Source organism: Anser brachyrhynchus (assembly GCF_964034855.1).
Source record: "Anser brachyrhynchus genome assembly, contig: SCAFFOLD_99, whole genome shotgun sequence".
NCBI lineage: Eukaryota > Metazoa > Chordata > Aves > Anseriformes > Anatidae > Anser > Anser brachyrhynchus.
In genome coordinates this window covers 137949-153500 of record NW_027663619.1, presented here as the reverse complement: position 1 = coordinate 153500, position 15552 = coordinate 137949, and the positions used below count along the sequence as shown (strand labels likewise).

At 45.3% G+C, this 15552-nt stretch overlaps 3 long non-coding RNA genes across 3 annotated transcripts in view; 2 read left to right on the top strand and 1 right to left on the bottom strand.

Annotated features, from left to right (window-relative positions):
- LOC308187157 overlaps positions 1–15552 on the top strand; it is a 38546-nt gene that overhangs the window by 2687 nt on the left and 20307 nt on the right. The gene's annotated exons all lie outside the window — the stretch shown is intronic.
- Positions 9819–13793, top strand: LOC308187156. Its single transcript, XR_013944488.1, has 2 exons — positions 9819–11824; positions 12552–13793. It is a non-coding gene; the product is annotated as an uncharacterized lncRNA (long non-coding RNA).
- Positions 11179–12553, bottom strand: LOC308187162. The gene is made up of 2 exons (XR_013944494.1): positions 11929–12553; positions 11179–11835 (listed from the first exon to the last, which is right to left on the bottom strand). It is a non-coding gene; the product is annotated as an uncharacterized lncRNA (long non-coding RNA).

Below are 15552 nucleotides of genomic sequence, written 5' to 3'. Positions count from 1 at the left end.
TGTACCAGAATGCCCGATGCCACTCTTGGGACGGGATCTATTAGCCAAATTAGATGCAACAATAACCTTTGAGGATGGAGAATTAATAATGAAGGTACCTGAGTCCAAAGTAGGCCAAATCCTAATGATCAAAGATAAACCCTTTGTTAATATTCCAAGAGAAGTAGAAAATGCAGTTATAGCAACAGTACGGGAAACAGATGTACCAGGGAAGTCGAAACTGGCACAACCGGTAAAGGTGGAATTAAAGGAAGGAGCCAAACCTGTTCGAATCAAACAATATCCACTTAAGATAGAAGCTAGGCATGGGAATGGTGAAAATTATTGACAAATTTCTCAAATATCAGATTCTGGAAGAATGTAAATCGGAATACAATACTCCAATTTTTCCAGTAAAGAAGCCGAATGGCGAGTATAGATTTGTACAAGATCTTAGAGCAATAAATGAAATAACAAAGGATATTCACCCGGTAGTAGCTAATCCTTACACATTGTTAACATCTGTGAAAGAGAAATATAAATGGTTTACCGTGATAGATTTAAAGGATGCCTTCTTTTGCATACCTCTTGATAAAGATAGTAGAAAATTATTTGCCTTCAAATGGGAAAACGTATTGAAGTTTTTGGACCACATATGGTAACAACCGTTTTGGAACAAAGGGGGGGGGGGGGGGCACTGGTTATCACCCAGCTGGATGATGAAATATCAGGCAATCCTAACTGAACAAGATGACATAACCTTGAAAACGACTAACCTGTTATATCCAGCAGTATTTCTAGGAACTGTTCCAGAAGAAGGACCGTTGGAACACAGTTGTGTGCAAATAATCGAACATACGCCAGCCACAAAGATTTGAAGGATGTACCCCTTGAAAGGTATTCAGTGGGAATACCACACTCCGTGGCACCCACAAAGCTCAGGGAAAGTAGAAAGGATGAATCAAACAATAAAACAACAATTGGCTAAGTTAATGATCGAGACACAGCTGCCCTGGACGAAATGCTTACCATTGGCACTTTTAAACATAAGAACTAAACCACACAGTGAGACTGGATTATCATCATATGAAATGTTATATGGTATGCCTTATTCTCAAGGGATGCCCCTAGGGAACAATGTAGTTGAGGATCATAGTATCCAGAAATACATAATTACCATTGGAAGGAGATTACAGGAGATAAGAGAAATTGGGATGATGACTCAGACACCACCTTTAGGATTTGCTATTCATAAAATACAACCAGGAGACAAGGTCTTAATAAAAACCTGGAGAGAAGAATCATTGAACCCCCGATGGGAGGGACTGTACCTTGTTTTACTTACTACTGAAACAGCTGTGAGAACAGCAAGAAGGGGTTGGACCCACGCATCCAGAATAAAAGGACCAATAACTACCGAAGCCTGGAGGGTTGAGTCCACTCCTGGGGAACTGAAACTGAGACTAAAGAGGAACTGATATCCCAGCAATGAGGTTCTGCATGAATTAAGGGCACTGGATAAAGAGGACAAGGCTGAAGGGAGGAAAGGGAGAAGGCAAGACCGGGGTAGGACCCTCCACTGCGGCGTGTATGGTCTACCGAGGGAGGCAACCCCTATGGGTATTGACCGCCGAGTGAGAGTGCCTCGACCGGACTTCTCCCACACCAAGATCAGTTTGTCCTGAGAAAAATAACATGAGAACCTTTTAAACCCATAATAAAATTGTGATTAGTTTTTCCAGGAGCTGGATCACCCTGAAGGGCTGAATGGTAACACAAGCTCTGAAAGCGGGCCCAACCCCCTGATTGAAGGCGCTTCCCACACTCTCAAGATTGGACGGCGAAAAAGGCTTATAATATGACAGGTCGCCAAAGAGAACTGAATTGTGACTGTAAGTGGAAACCCAACGTGGGAGCTTGGAAGCGTGCATATACGAGTACAAACGGGGCAGACATTGTAACAGGACCACTCGGTAACAAGGACACTCTGTATTATCACGCCCCAAAGGGTAAAGATGGATGGGATGGTCCTTTTCCAAACGACGTGGGCCCTAAAGGGACATTATTGGGTGTGTGGCAAACATGCTTACAAGAGGCTACCTGGAAACTGGTCGGGAATATGCTATGGGGGGTACATAAGACCCTTGTTCTTTTTATTGTCACAAACACAAGGAAATCATTTAGGAATAAGATTATATGATGACCTGAACAGAGTAAAACGATCTATTGATACTTCCTTATCCGGGGATAGTGCCCAAAAATGGGGAAAGGATGAATGGCCTCCTGAAAGAATCATACAGCATTATGGGCCAGCTACCTGGAACCCGAATGAGTTGGTATCAGGAGCCCGAGAACCTATTTATAATTTGAACCGAACAATTAGGTCGCAAGCTATCCTCGAAGTTGTAACCAATTAAACAGCGATGACCTTGGATCTTCTGGCTGATCAATCCACTCAGATGAGGAATGCTATCTTTCAACGTAGAATGGTCTTAGACTATTTACTAGCAGAAGAAGGGGGAGTGTGTGGAAAACTGAACGATTCTAATTGTTGTTTACAAATTGATGATAATGGAAAAGTGGTTAAGCAGATAACAAAAGAAATTAAAAAGCTAGCCCACGTCCCAGTACAAACTTGGAAGGGTATGGATTGGGATTTCTTTTCATGGTTGCCCGGTGGACCATGGGTTAAAAGGATGCTATTTTTATTTTTATGTGGTGTAATGACATTATTGTTTATACCTTGTATGATACCTTGCTTTACGTTGTTGATACGGCGGATAATAAATAGCACCCAATTTGTGATGACTTTGGGAGAGAAAAGGTGATGTGTCGATAATGATGCTTAAGAAATGGACACCCCGAGAACTGACTGATGAAATCCAACTGCTACTAACAAAAGTTGAAGAAGAGACACGAATTGATGATATTAAAAATAAAAAAAGGGAGGAATTGTAAGGAATAGTCCAGCAATTCGTGCCACTAAGGGGTGTGAAGGGTTAACATCGAGGCCTGGGTTTAGGCGAGAAGAGAACAAAGGGATTTCTTCAGAGAAAAACTGCTGACTTTGCACGGACGTGCAGTAACTTCTGGCAGCCGGCCAAGAGACCACTAGATAAGGAGGAAGAATATGAGCCTCCCTGTCCGAGCGGCCCCCAAGAAACTAACAGAGACTGATAAGCAGGCGCACCTGGGAGGACTTCGGATTCGGGAAACCAATTATAATAACCCCGCCTCTTCTAGAAGTAGTAATGAATATGTATTAGCCTAGGAGCATAAAAACCAGCCGCCTTACGTAACAGGTGTGCGTCCTGGTGGAGCAGAGACTCCCGGCGCACCCAGCGCTGTTTGCTTGCCTCTATTCATTTAATAAATTGTAAACTTTGATTGTAATCCTATTTGGGACCCAGTCATTTATAACATCAACTCTTGACTTTTATTTGTGTATGCCATTGTTTTGACTGTAATCTTTTCAGATGATGAAGCTGTAGGGGCGGGAGGGAGCAAAATAATTATTCTAGCGTTGTGGACCAAACATGCTGCCAGGAGTGGTGGTGCTGGGGTCAGCCCACCCGGCCTTACTTTCAATTATCAGGGATGATAAAATGGTGTGAAAAGCAGCAGCTCTGCGATACGGCTACGCTACCCCCACTCCCTTCTCTTGTGCTGTACCAAAGTTCCCCCAAGCTTTGGTTGGTGCTTTTTGCTGGTGACAGTAGGACTCCAGGGCGAGTAGTCGGGACTCTCCTGCAGTAACTGGGTCAATTAAGGGTTGGTTTAAGTGCCTCCTGGTTTTTAAAACTGCTCCCCTGAGCTGCTGGCTCTGCTGCCTGCTACAGCAAATGTTCGGGTGCCATCGGCGTTGCACTTGGGCGTGGGCACTGACCCTGCGGAGGAGAGCTGAGACTCGCGTGTATTGTGTACCCTGCCGCCAGTGATCGTTTTCCCCTAGCAGATCTATTTTGAATCATTTCCCTAAATTTTAGAGGAACTTTAGGCTCTTTGTGCTATGATTTGTGAAGCTGTAGGGGCCCTCAGGCATTTGCTGCTGGCAGAGGAAAACCGCTTGTCGAATTTGTTGTAAATACTTTCTGTTTGGACAACAACGCCTGTGTGTGTGTGTGTGCGTGTGTGTGTGTGTGCGCGTGCGTGCTTTGACGACCCCCTGCGACGCCCCAGCTCCGCGAGGGAAGCTTTGAAGCGGCTCTGGGAAAACCTCTGCGGAAGAAACCGCTGCTAGTGACTTGCGGAAAAGGGACTCCACAATCAGTGAGATTGTAAAGTAGGTATGTTTATTCAGCGCTGGGCAGCACGGGAGGTCGTGGGCATGAAGATTGATGACTCTTCCTCGTCACCGCTAGTTGACCTCTTGTCTTTGCACAGACTCAGTTGCTCCTTGGCTCTTGTCCATCTGCAGGACCAGTTTCTCCCAGTTTCTTAAGATAGGCTCACTCTCTTATTAGGAGACTGACCTTGGTAAGGGGCCCAAGGCTTCTTGCTTTAGTTAATTGGCACAATGCACCATAGTTAGCAAAGACGCTAAGTAGCATCCTAGTTTAACGCTGTCAGCGGTCTATCTCTACTTGATAAGATTCTCCTAACTCCCTCTCTCACTGGAGCCCACGCAGCCCTCCGTCCTGCCGAAGGACTTCACGGGGACTTCTGCCGGCTCCGGGTGCCCGCACACAGACAGAAATGGCTTTGAGAGAAAACAATCAGGAGGAGGAGAGCTCAGAGACTGCGGCCGGCTTCGGCCACCTTCCCCTCGCTTTCCCTCTCCGTGTTCAAACCGAGCACTGTTCTGCCGTCAACCTTCGCTGCCTCTGCCCACGGCGCTGGGCTTTCGCGTGTGCCATTGCTCCTCTACATATTTTATCCTTCCTTTTGTAAGGAATGGTCCAGCAATTCGTGTCACTAAGGGATTTGAAGGGTTAACATCGAGGCCCGGGTCTAGGTGATAAGAGAACAAAGGGGTTTTTAGGGAAAAGTGCTGACTACTGCAGGGGATGTTGCTAGAGTTTCTGAAATCCGGCGCAGAGGCTCCCAAACGAGGAGGAAGGGGGAGCTGAAGGACAATTGAAGGACAAAAGCCTGGGAGGAAGACAACCAGCATTCAGCCCGAGCAAGCCCCGAGAGACCACCAGAGACTGGTACGCAGGCGCCCCTGGGAGGGGTTTCGGATTCCGGAAACCAATTCTAATAACCCTGCCTCTTCTCGAAGTAGTAATGAATATGTATTAGCCTGGGAGCATCAAAACCAGCCGCCTTACGTAACAGGTGTGCGTCCTGGGGGAGCAGAGACTCCCGGTGATTAGGGAAGCTGAGGCGATTCCATATAAGAAAGGGTTAAGAATGAAACTATTAAAGGAGAACAGAACATTAGGTGTAGGGCAGGAAACAGATGTACGGACAATGTATCTCGAAATAGGACATATACGGGCAATATATCTCGAACAAGACATTGGAATCCAAGATAAGAAAATAATGAGCAGAAGATTCGAAGAAAAAACAGTCCTTGCGGTTAGGAAGAAAGCTAAATCAGCAGAATCCTGACCAAGGGTGAAAAGTACACTGTGAGGAAGACTTATGGCCTTCCTCTCTGAGACCACCGACCACAGCTCGACGACCCCTGCCCAAGACCACTGAGAGGATCTGCGCAGGCGCAGGACACAAAAAACTGATTAGCATGAGAAGCGAGAGTAGGCGGGGTTAGATAATGAATATGTATAGGCGTTAATAAAATATTAATCACTGTGATGTATAAATTTGGGACGGCTTTTCACTTCGGGATGCACGATAGGCGGAAAGATCCCCCGTGCATCCGGCGCCGTCAATAAAGAATAAATCACTTAAAGAAATTGGATTTATGATCTTTGAATCAATCTGGCGACCCAGATGGGACTTCTTCTCTGTCGGACCGCAGGACCCGCTGGGAACAGGACTCCCTAGGGTACCCCCGGGATTTCCCGGAGGGACTCCTCGACTCAACGGATCACTGCGGAGGCAGACACGGACCCCATCATTGTAAGTGATTATATTCTTTATTTTGGTTTATTTGGTTGACCGGTCAATTGGGGTCGTCTGTAAGTCGGAAAGTAAAAGTTTTCTGCAGGACGGCATTTGGTTTTTTGGAAAGCACTCAGTTGCTGTTGGGAAACAAATAACCTTTGCATGCGAGGTTAGTGTTACGTTGTGTTTAAATGTGGAACTTGACCTTGGCTATTGTCTTTGGGATTTTGATTGTACACTTTATAACGTTACTAGGATCTTGGTGTTATTGTGGAAAGCTGCCGGCTTGTATTGTGTAACAAGAAACATTCTGAACTGTAACATGGGGGGGCAGCAGAGTAGTGGGATTCCAAAGAAAAGCCCGTTGGGATGTATCTTGAGTCATTGGAAAAATATAGGGGGATCCCCCGGTGGAACTGAAAATAAGAAAACGTTGATAAAATATTGTAATCAATGGTGGCCACTTTATAAGTTGGATTGTGAGGGAAATGGCCACTGAATGGAACCTTAAATTATAATACTTTACTACAGTTAATGTTGTTTCTAAGGAGAGAGGGAAAGTGGGATGAGGTGTCATACGCAGATATGTTTTTCACTTTGAGAAACCACCCGGAATGGCAGAAGGAGTGTGGAATTAACTTAGCCCCACAGGATCCTTTGATCCTGGCAATAGAAAAGGATATGAAGAAGGAAGGGGCAGGAAAAATGAAAAGATGTTGTTCGGCGTGCAGTATCGGGCAGAGATGTTTGAAATTGAATGAGTCAGAGGAGAGAATGGAGGATTATGTCCTCCCGCCCCAGATAATAGAACAAGGCGTGGGGGCGAGACCAGGAAACGGCAGAATAGATAAGAAAAATGAGAGTTGGGGGAATGGAGACTTTACCCCGATCACGGCTCAAACCCGAAGTAAGGTCGGGCCCGTTATTCAAGCCCCGTTACGACAGGCTATGGGGGCTAACGGACCAGCTCGGATAAAAGTACCTTTCACAACTGCCGAGTTAGATTCACGGAAGGAAGCTGTGAAAGGATACCGGGATGATCCAGAATCAGTGGCCCGGAGGTTTGAGCTGATTGGAAAGAATTTAAATCCCGATTGGAAAGATATAGAGATAATGCTGGCAGCATTATCGGAAACTGGAAAAGCAACTGGTAATTAAGAATGCACAAACTCAAGTACAGACCCAGGTAACGTCAGTTTTACCTGGAACTGTGGAGGTATATGTGCCCAGAGTGGACCCAAACTGGGACTATAATGATGAGGGTGATTATAGGTTATTAAAAAGATATCAGGAATGGATTAGGATCGCCTTGGAAAGTGCGATACCAAAGTCTGTAAACTGGTCTAGGTTATATACCATAAAACAGGGGCAAACTGAGACCCCGTCAGAATTTCTCGATCGGCTAAGGACAGCAATGCAAAAATTTACAACGATAGACCCCTCTTCTGAGGAAGGTAAAGTCCAGCTAGTATCATTGTTCTTGGGTCAGTCTGCGGACGATATAAGGCGGAAGCTTCAGAAAATGAAAGAGCCGGATGTGAGAGATTTAGAAAGGCTGGTGGAAGAGGCATGGAGGGTATTTAGGAATCGAGAAGGGAATGAGAAACAAAGGCTGGGTAGGGCTATTGCTGCGGCAACTGTTGCGGCCTTACAGAGGCAAGAAGAACCTTTTCGGGGAAAAGGAAGAGGGAATGGGATAAGGGGAAGGTCAGTAAAGCCTCCCCTGAGACCGAATCAGTGTGCATATTGTAGGGAAGTGGGTCATTGGAAAAGGGAATGTCGGAAACAATGGGAGAAGAACAGGTTGATGGTAGCTAGTGTATCTCCCGACCAATGAAGTGGACCGGGGGATTCTACCCTAGCAGATCCGCTGGTTAAAATTAAGCTAGGGAAATCAGGACAGGAAGTGGAGTTTTTAATTGACACAGGAGCGACTTATTCTGTGTTAAACCAGAAATTGATACCAGAGGATGAGGATTTTGTGACGGTGATAGGAGCTACAGGCCAGCACGAGAAAGCCTTTTTCCTAAGGCCTTTAAAATATAAGTTAGGGAAACAGATGGGAATACATAGGTTTTTATATTTACCAGGATCCCCGAAGTCTTTGCTGGGGCGAGATTTACTAGAACAATTAGAAGCGGAAATTGTCTTTGAAAAAGGGAAGGTGGGGTTAAAGGTGAGAGAAGAAAAGCTGATAACCGCGCTAAGCTTAACGCTGATACAAGCAGACCCCATCGGTAAAGTACCTTCGGAGATTTTAGACCAAGTTTACCCAGGAGTCTGGGCTACTGACATCCCTGGGCGAGCCAAAAATGCAGCCCCGATAGTGGTGAGATTAAAGCCAGGGGAAAGGCCAGTTAAGATTAAGCAATATCCCCTAAGATTAGAAGACAGGAAAGGAATTAAGGGGATAGTGGATAAGTTTTTAAAACATGGACTGCTGGTTGAGTGTGAATCTGAAATATAATACTCCTATACTACCAATTAAGAAGCCAGATGGGAAGAACTATAGATTAGTGCAGGATTTAAGAGCTATAAATAAGATCACTGAAGATATACACCCTGTGGTAGCCAACCCGTACACATTACTGACTAAATTAAAAGATAATTTAGTTTGGTTTACCGTACTGGATTTAAAAGATGCCTTCTTCTGCCTGACTTTAGCCCCAGAAAGTCAGAAGCTTTTTGCTTTTGAATGGGAAAATCCAGACTCAGGACGAAAGGCTCAATTGACCTGGACCGTATTGCCGCAGGGATTCAAAAACAGCCCCACGATTTTTGGGAATCAACTAGCAAAAGAGCTTGAGGTTTGGGAGGCCCCAAACACCGAAGGAGTTCTGCTGCAATACGTTGATGACCTTTTGATAGCCACTGAGAATAGGAGCAGCTGCATGCAATGGACGATAAGTCTCCTTAATTTTCTGGGTTTGAATGGGTATCGAGTCTCTCAACAGAAGGCTCAGCTGATTCAGTCACGTGTAACTTACTTGGGGTTTGAGATTTCAGGGGGACAAAGGGAGTTAGGAACAGAACGGAAAGAAACTATCTGCCGTACCCCAGAACCACAGACCATTAAGGAATTACAAACTTTTCTAGGGATGACAGGTTGGTGCCGTCTATGGATTAATAATTATGGACTAATTGTAAAACCCCTATATGACCTCATCAAGAATAACCAATCGAAATTGGTCTGGACGGGGGAAGCACGGGCTGCCTTTAAGAAGCTTAAATTGGAGTTAATGCGAGCACCAGCTTTGGGTCTACCGGACTTGTCTAAACCCTTTTGGTTGTACTCCTATGAGAGACAAGGGATGGCTCTGGGGGTGCTGGCACAGAAGCTGGGCCCCTACAGGAGAGCTGTGGCCTACTTCTCTAAACAACTGGATGAAGTAAGTAAAGGTTGGCCGGGTTGCCTTCGAGCGGTGGCCGCTGTCATCATGAATATACAGGAGGCTCGGAAGTTCACTATGGGACAGAAGATAACCGTGCTGGTATCACACACTGTCTCGGCAGTCTTGGAGCAGAAAGGGGCACACTGGTTATCCCCTCAAAGATTTTTAAAATACCAAGCAATACTGGTGGAGCAAGATGACGTAGAAATTGTGGTTACTAACATTGTGAACCCAGCTTCTTTCCTTAGTAACGCTCCTGACGAGCCAGTGGTCCACGATTGTATCCAAACTATGGAAACTGTGTATTCTAGCCGACCAGATCTCAAGGAGGAGCCCTTGGAAGACGCGGACGAATCATGGTATACTGATGGAAGCAGCTTTGTGAAACAAGGACAACGCAAAGCAGGGTATGCGGTGACGACCACTCAACAGGTAATTGAGTCGAAACCATTACCCCTTGGGACGTCTGCTCAGAAAGCAGAAATAATTGCCCTTACGCGGGCATTGGAACTAGCAGCAGGAAAGAAAGTAAATATCTGGACAGACTCTAAGTATGCATTTGGTGTGGTGCATGCACATGGGGCTATCTGGAAGGAACGAGGATTATTAACGGCCCAAGGAAAACAAATAAAATATGCTGAGGAGATTTTGAAGTTGTTGGAAGCGGTAAAGCACCCAGAGAAGGTGGCTGTTATACATTGCCGGGGACACCAAAAAGGAACCGCTGACTTCGAGGTAGGGAACCGATTGGCTGACCAAGAAGCAAAAAGGGTGGCCGGATTGGCTGAGGCAGAAGCGCTCACTTTAATACCAGACGGTAAAATACAAACTTTAGGTGAAGGACAGGAACCTAGGTACACACGGGAAGATCAAAAGTTAATTGGGGACCTGGGAGGAAAAGCAAGGAGTGATGGATGGGTATACCTGAAAGATAATAGGGTTGTACTACCCTCTAATTTAATATGGCCTATGGTCATGGCAGAACATAATAAGACTCATTGGGGAGCAGACACCTTATATAAAAATCTGAGTCGAGTCTTGGTGGGAAGAAATCTGTATACTACGGTAAAACAAGTAACCCAGCAATGCAGTATTTGTTTGCATCATAACCCTAATACAGAAAATAGCGTAAAGTTCGGAATAATCAGTAAAGGAAACTATCCAGGACAACAATGGCAGATAGATTTTTCAGAACTGCCAAGAAAAGGGGGGTATTGATACTTGTTGGTTTTGACAGATACTTTTTCCGGGTGGCCGGAGGCTTTTCCCTGTCGAACCAACAAGGCAAGAGAAGTGGTTAAGGTTTTACTGAATGAGATAATACCGCGTTTCGGAATTCCGGCAGCAATGTCCTCAGATAGAGGCTCTCATTTTTGTGCGCAAATAGTTCAAGAAGTAAGTAAGGTCTTAGGGGTAGACTGGCAACTCCATACCCCTTACAGACCACAGGCAAGCGGACAAGTGGAAAAGATGAATCATCTAATCAAACAACAAATAGCCAAAATAGGGCAAGAGACTAATTTATCATGGCCTCAGTCTCTCCCTTTGGCTTTACTTAGAATTAGAGTAAAACCACGGACAAAGGAAAATCTAAGCCCTTTTGAAATATTATACGGAAGACCCTATCAGTTTTTGTTCAGCGGGGAGGACCTGACGCAACTGGGGTCGGGATACTTGTATAATTATTTAATAGGACTCCAAAAACAGTTGGATCAAATATCTAAAGTTGTCTCAGGAACCAGGGCTAGAGGGCTGGACCAACCAATCCACCCCTTTAAACCTGGGGATTATGTGTATGTAAAAGCATTTGCAGGTCGCCCTTTGGAAGAAAAGTGGACGGGACCATACCAGGTGCTGCTGACAACACATACCGCCATCAAGATTAAGGAGCAAACGGCCTGGATCCATTATTCGAGAGTGAAGAAAGCTCCAAAAGCCCCCTGGAAAGTAACGCTGGGTGACGGTGAACTGAAACTAAAGTTCAGTCAAGCGAAATGAAGACACTATGGTCAGGAGTATTTAGTAATGTAGTTAGCAGAAATTTAGTTAACAGAATTGTTTTATTTCTGTGGCTTATAGTTGTAATTGTGATTCAAGAATTGGAAGGTGCTTCTATGATGATAGAGAATGGTGGGTGGCCTTGGTCTGAAGCCGTAACCACAGAGGATAAGAGCATTAATGGAAAGTTAGCTGTTGTGGTTATTTGGCGAACAAATGGTGATCATTTACATGCATTATCAGAATGGCGAAATTTAGGGGAAGGGTGGATACACCAAAGAACTGTAGGGGACGAAATTGAAATAGGGTGCCGTATGATTAATGGAACAGCCCACGAGAAAGCAACGGGGATTTTAGTAAAACCGACTTCCAAAAGTGGCCAACAAGAAGGTTGTATCCGCCCAGGTAAATTAGATTGTTGGTATAATTTTATATTAACACAGACTGTAGCAGTTAACTGTTTTTGGACTAATAATGGTCAAAAGCTCGAGATCAAGGAAGGCGAGAGCCTCATGATAAATTTTACAATATATGCTATACTTCCTACAACAGTGAGACCCCCTATTGCACTTCCTTCCCCTACAACCTATGCCCAAGCCCCAGTCAAGCTGGAACCCAAAATTTATGAAACAGGCCCATATGTAGTAAGGAACACAGGCCAACAACAATTGTTATTTAATCCAGAATGGTCTCTCAAGCGTGTTGAATTGCTAATACAAATTAACATCTCAGCAGTTCAACCAGCCTGTTCTCCTTTCCTAAAGACATCATTAGAAGGCTGGACAATATGGTCACAAAAGCAAGTACACCTCAGGGGCAGAACACAAAGAGACTTAACTGGAATGCTAGGAACAGGATTAGGAGTTTTAAATGGAATTGATTCAGAAATACTAATGAATAAGCTAGCCACAGCAACAAGCGATTTGACAAAACTAAAACAGCCCCTGCAATCATCCTTACTGGCATTGGGAACTAGCCAATGGCAAGTTTCAAAGGTGTTACCAATATGGGAAAAGGCTGAAGACCAGGACCACAGACTAATAATAGATGCACTTAGTATGGCGCAAGATAATGTATCTTTAGCTCTTAGTTGTATACAGGTACAGTTATGGATGCAGGCAACGGCTGCCTTGATCATTAGGGAAGGAAGTGAAGGCATTTTTCCGGCTGAAGTCCGAAAGATTGTTTGGGACAATGCCAATGATTTTGAAAAGAAGTTCCAATCTTGGTGGACTCTGGTAAATTTTACCTATGATCCCATTATTAACATGGCTACTGCCTTTGTGCTTACTATACGTAATGCTACAGTTTATGTTATCCACCCCATTGTTGCACTAGGGTTAAATCATGAGGAAACAGTGCTCTATCCTTCGGAGCATAGAACCTGGGCCCGGATGAAGAACGGGAAATGGCAGTCTGTGAATCTAGAATCATGTGTTACCCGGGAACAACAAGGATTTATTTGTGAGAGCAACACAATTGATGCTCAGGATGTCTGTCTTGACACTGAGCAAGGTGTTTGCCACTTTGAAATTCATCCAAATACTAGTCAAAAGACTGTGCTTGTATATATTGGTCAAGGCTGTGTGTGTTTAAGGACTGCTTGTGCTTTTGTAGAAGTAGATGAGGAAAACATAACTCTACCTAGCAAAAATCACTCTAACTTTTGTATTTGTAACTTTGTTAGAATCATCGGGTGTGATTTTTTATATTCAGCACCAGTGGTATCCCACCAGTTGATCAAGTCCAACAACACAATGTATCACAAGTTATTACCCACACCTATTGGGATGAACCTCACGCTAGTGAAGCAATTACTTAAACACCAAGACCTGATCAAAATTTTAAAAGGCATTCAGGAAGATGGAGAGAAGACTTTAATCACTGTCCACCATGATACAAAAGAAATAAACAGAGTTTTGCAAAGAGTAAAACAAGACACAGATCATAGCTGGTGGGACAAACTCTTTGGATGGTCGCCAACTGCAACTGGGATTTTGAACACATTGTGTCACCCAATTATTGTTCTATTGATGTTAGTTGGTATAAGTTTAATATTATCTTTTGTAATACTTGTTTGGAATTGGAAATTGTTACAACGAATGGCAATATTAGCTTCCCTGACGAGAGTACATGGCAAGGTATTGAGGGATACATATCGTAGAGGCTGGGAAGAAGAATTTTTGTATTCGGAAAGGTCTCTACCGACATAGAGGAAATATAGAAACAAACAAAGGTTCTGTATAAGATTAGTAAGGATAACATTTCATGGGGCTTTGAGGAAATATGGAATAAGTTAACCTCATGGTTACCCAATTTTCAATAGTTAGAACAAGTTTTTACTGATCTGGTTATGTTATTGGCAGTAGGAATATTTGTATGTATGTTACTGCGATACTGCTAATGATAAGGGCATGCAATGCAAAAGAATTTGCATGGGGAAAAGAAAAGGGGGGATTGATTAGGGAAGCTGAGGCGATTCCAGATAAGAAAGGGTTAAGAATGAAACTATTAAAGGAGAACAGAACATTAGGTGTAGGGCAGGAAACAGATGTACGGACAATGTATCTCGAAATAGGACATATACGGGCAATATATCTCGAACAAGACATTGGAATCCAAGATAAGAAAATAATGAGCAGAAGATTCGAAGAAAAAACAGTCCTTGCGGTTAGGAAGAAAGCTAAATCAGCAGAATCCTGACCAAGGGTGAAAAGTACACTGTGAGGAAGACTTATGGCCTTCCTCTCTGAGACCACCGACCACAGCTCGACGACCCCTGCCCAAGACCACTGAGAGGATCTGCGCAGGCGCAGGACACAAAAAACTGATTAGCATGAGAAGCGAGAGTAGGCGGGGTTAGATAATGAATATGTATAGGCATTAATAAAATATTAATCACTGTGATGTATAAATTTGGGACGGCTTTTCACTTCGGGATGCACGATAGGCGGAAAGATCCCCCGTGCATCCGGCGCCGTCAATAAAGAATAAATCACTTAAACAAATTGGATTTATGATCTTTGAATCACCGGCGCATCCAGCGCTGCTTGCTTGCCTCTATTCGTTTAATAAATTGTAAACTTTGATTGTAATCCTATTTGGATTTATAACAGCCATTTATAACACTTTCTATATTTGTATTTTATTTAAGGCTGTCTTGCCCCCCTCCCCCCCCAGCCTCGCTGCTCGCCAATAAAGCTGGCGCAGGGGCTAAAGGATTTGAAGGGCCTGCTTGTACACCTAAGGGATTTGAGGGCCTGCTTGTACACCTTTGGGGACTGCCTCTTTTGGGGGGGGGGGGTGGTGTTAGGAGCTGCTTGTATACTTTTTTAGGCATTCCTCTGAGAGGGGGTTGGGAGCTTCGTGTATACTGGGGGGGGAGGGCCTCCCTCGAGGTGGAAGGGGAGGGGTTGGAGCGTTTCTACACTGTAGGGGCCTGCCTGTACACTTTTGGGGCCTGCCTTGGAGGGGTTGGGAACTGCTTGTACACCTTTGGGGCCTGCGTCTGCGCGGGGCGGGGGGGGTTGGGGGGTTGGAGCTGGTTTTAACCTTTCGGGCTTGCATCTGGAGGGGGTTGGGGCCTGCCTTTGGGGGGGTGGTTGTGAGCTGCTTGTATACTGTAGGGGCCTGCTTGTACACCTTTGGGGCCTGCGTCTGGGGGGGGGTGGGAGCTGCTTGTACACTGTTAGGGCCTGCCTTGGGGGAGGGGTTGGGGCATGTGCCTTGGGGGCATGGGGTTGGGAGCTGCTTCTACGCTGTAGGGGTCTGGGTCTTGGGGGGTTGGGGCTGTTTGTACACCTTTGGGGCGTGCCTCTGGGGAGGATGGGGAGTTGCTTGTACACCTTTGGGGCCTGTGTCTGGGGGGGGGGGTTGGGGCCTGTGCCGGGGGGGTTGGGAGCTGCTTGTACGCTCTAGGGTCCTCTGGCAGGCTTTGGGGCCTCCCTTTGAGGGGGGCAGTTGGGAGCTGGTTGTACACCTTTGGGGCCTGAGTCTGGGGTGTGGGGGCTGGGGCTGAGGCCTGGGGCCTGGGGCATGCATCTGGGTGGTGGTGGTGGGGGGTCCAGTTCATGGGGGGGGTGGGTTGGGAGCTGCTTGTGGACAGTTGGGGTCTGCATCCGGGTGTGGCTGGGGCCTGCTTGTAGACTTCTGCAGCCTGTGTCTGGTGTTTGGG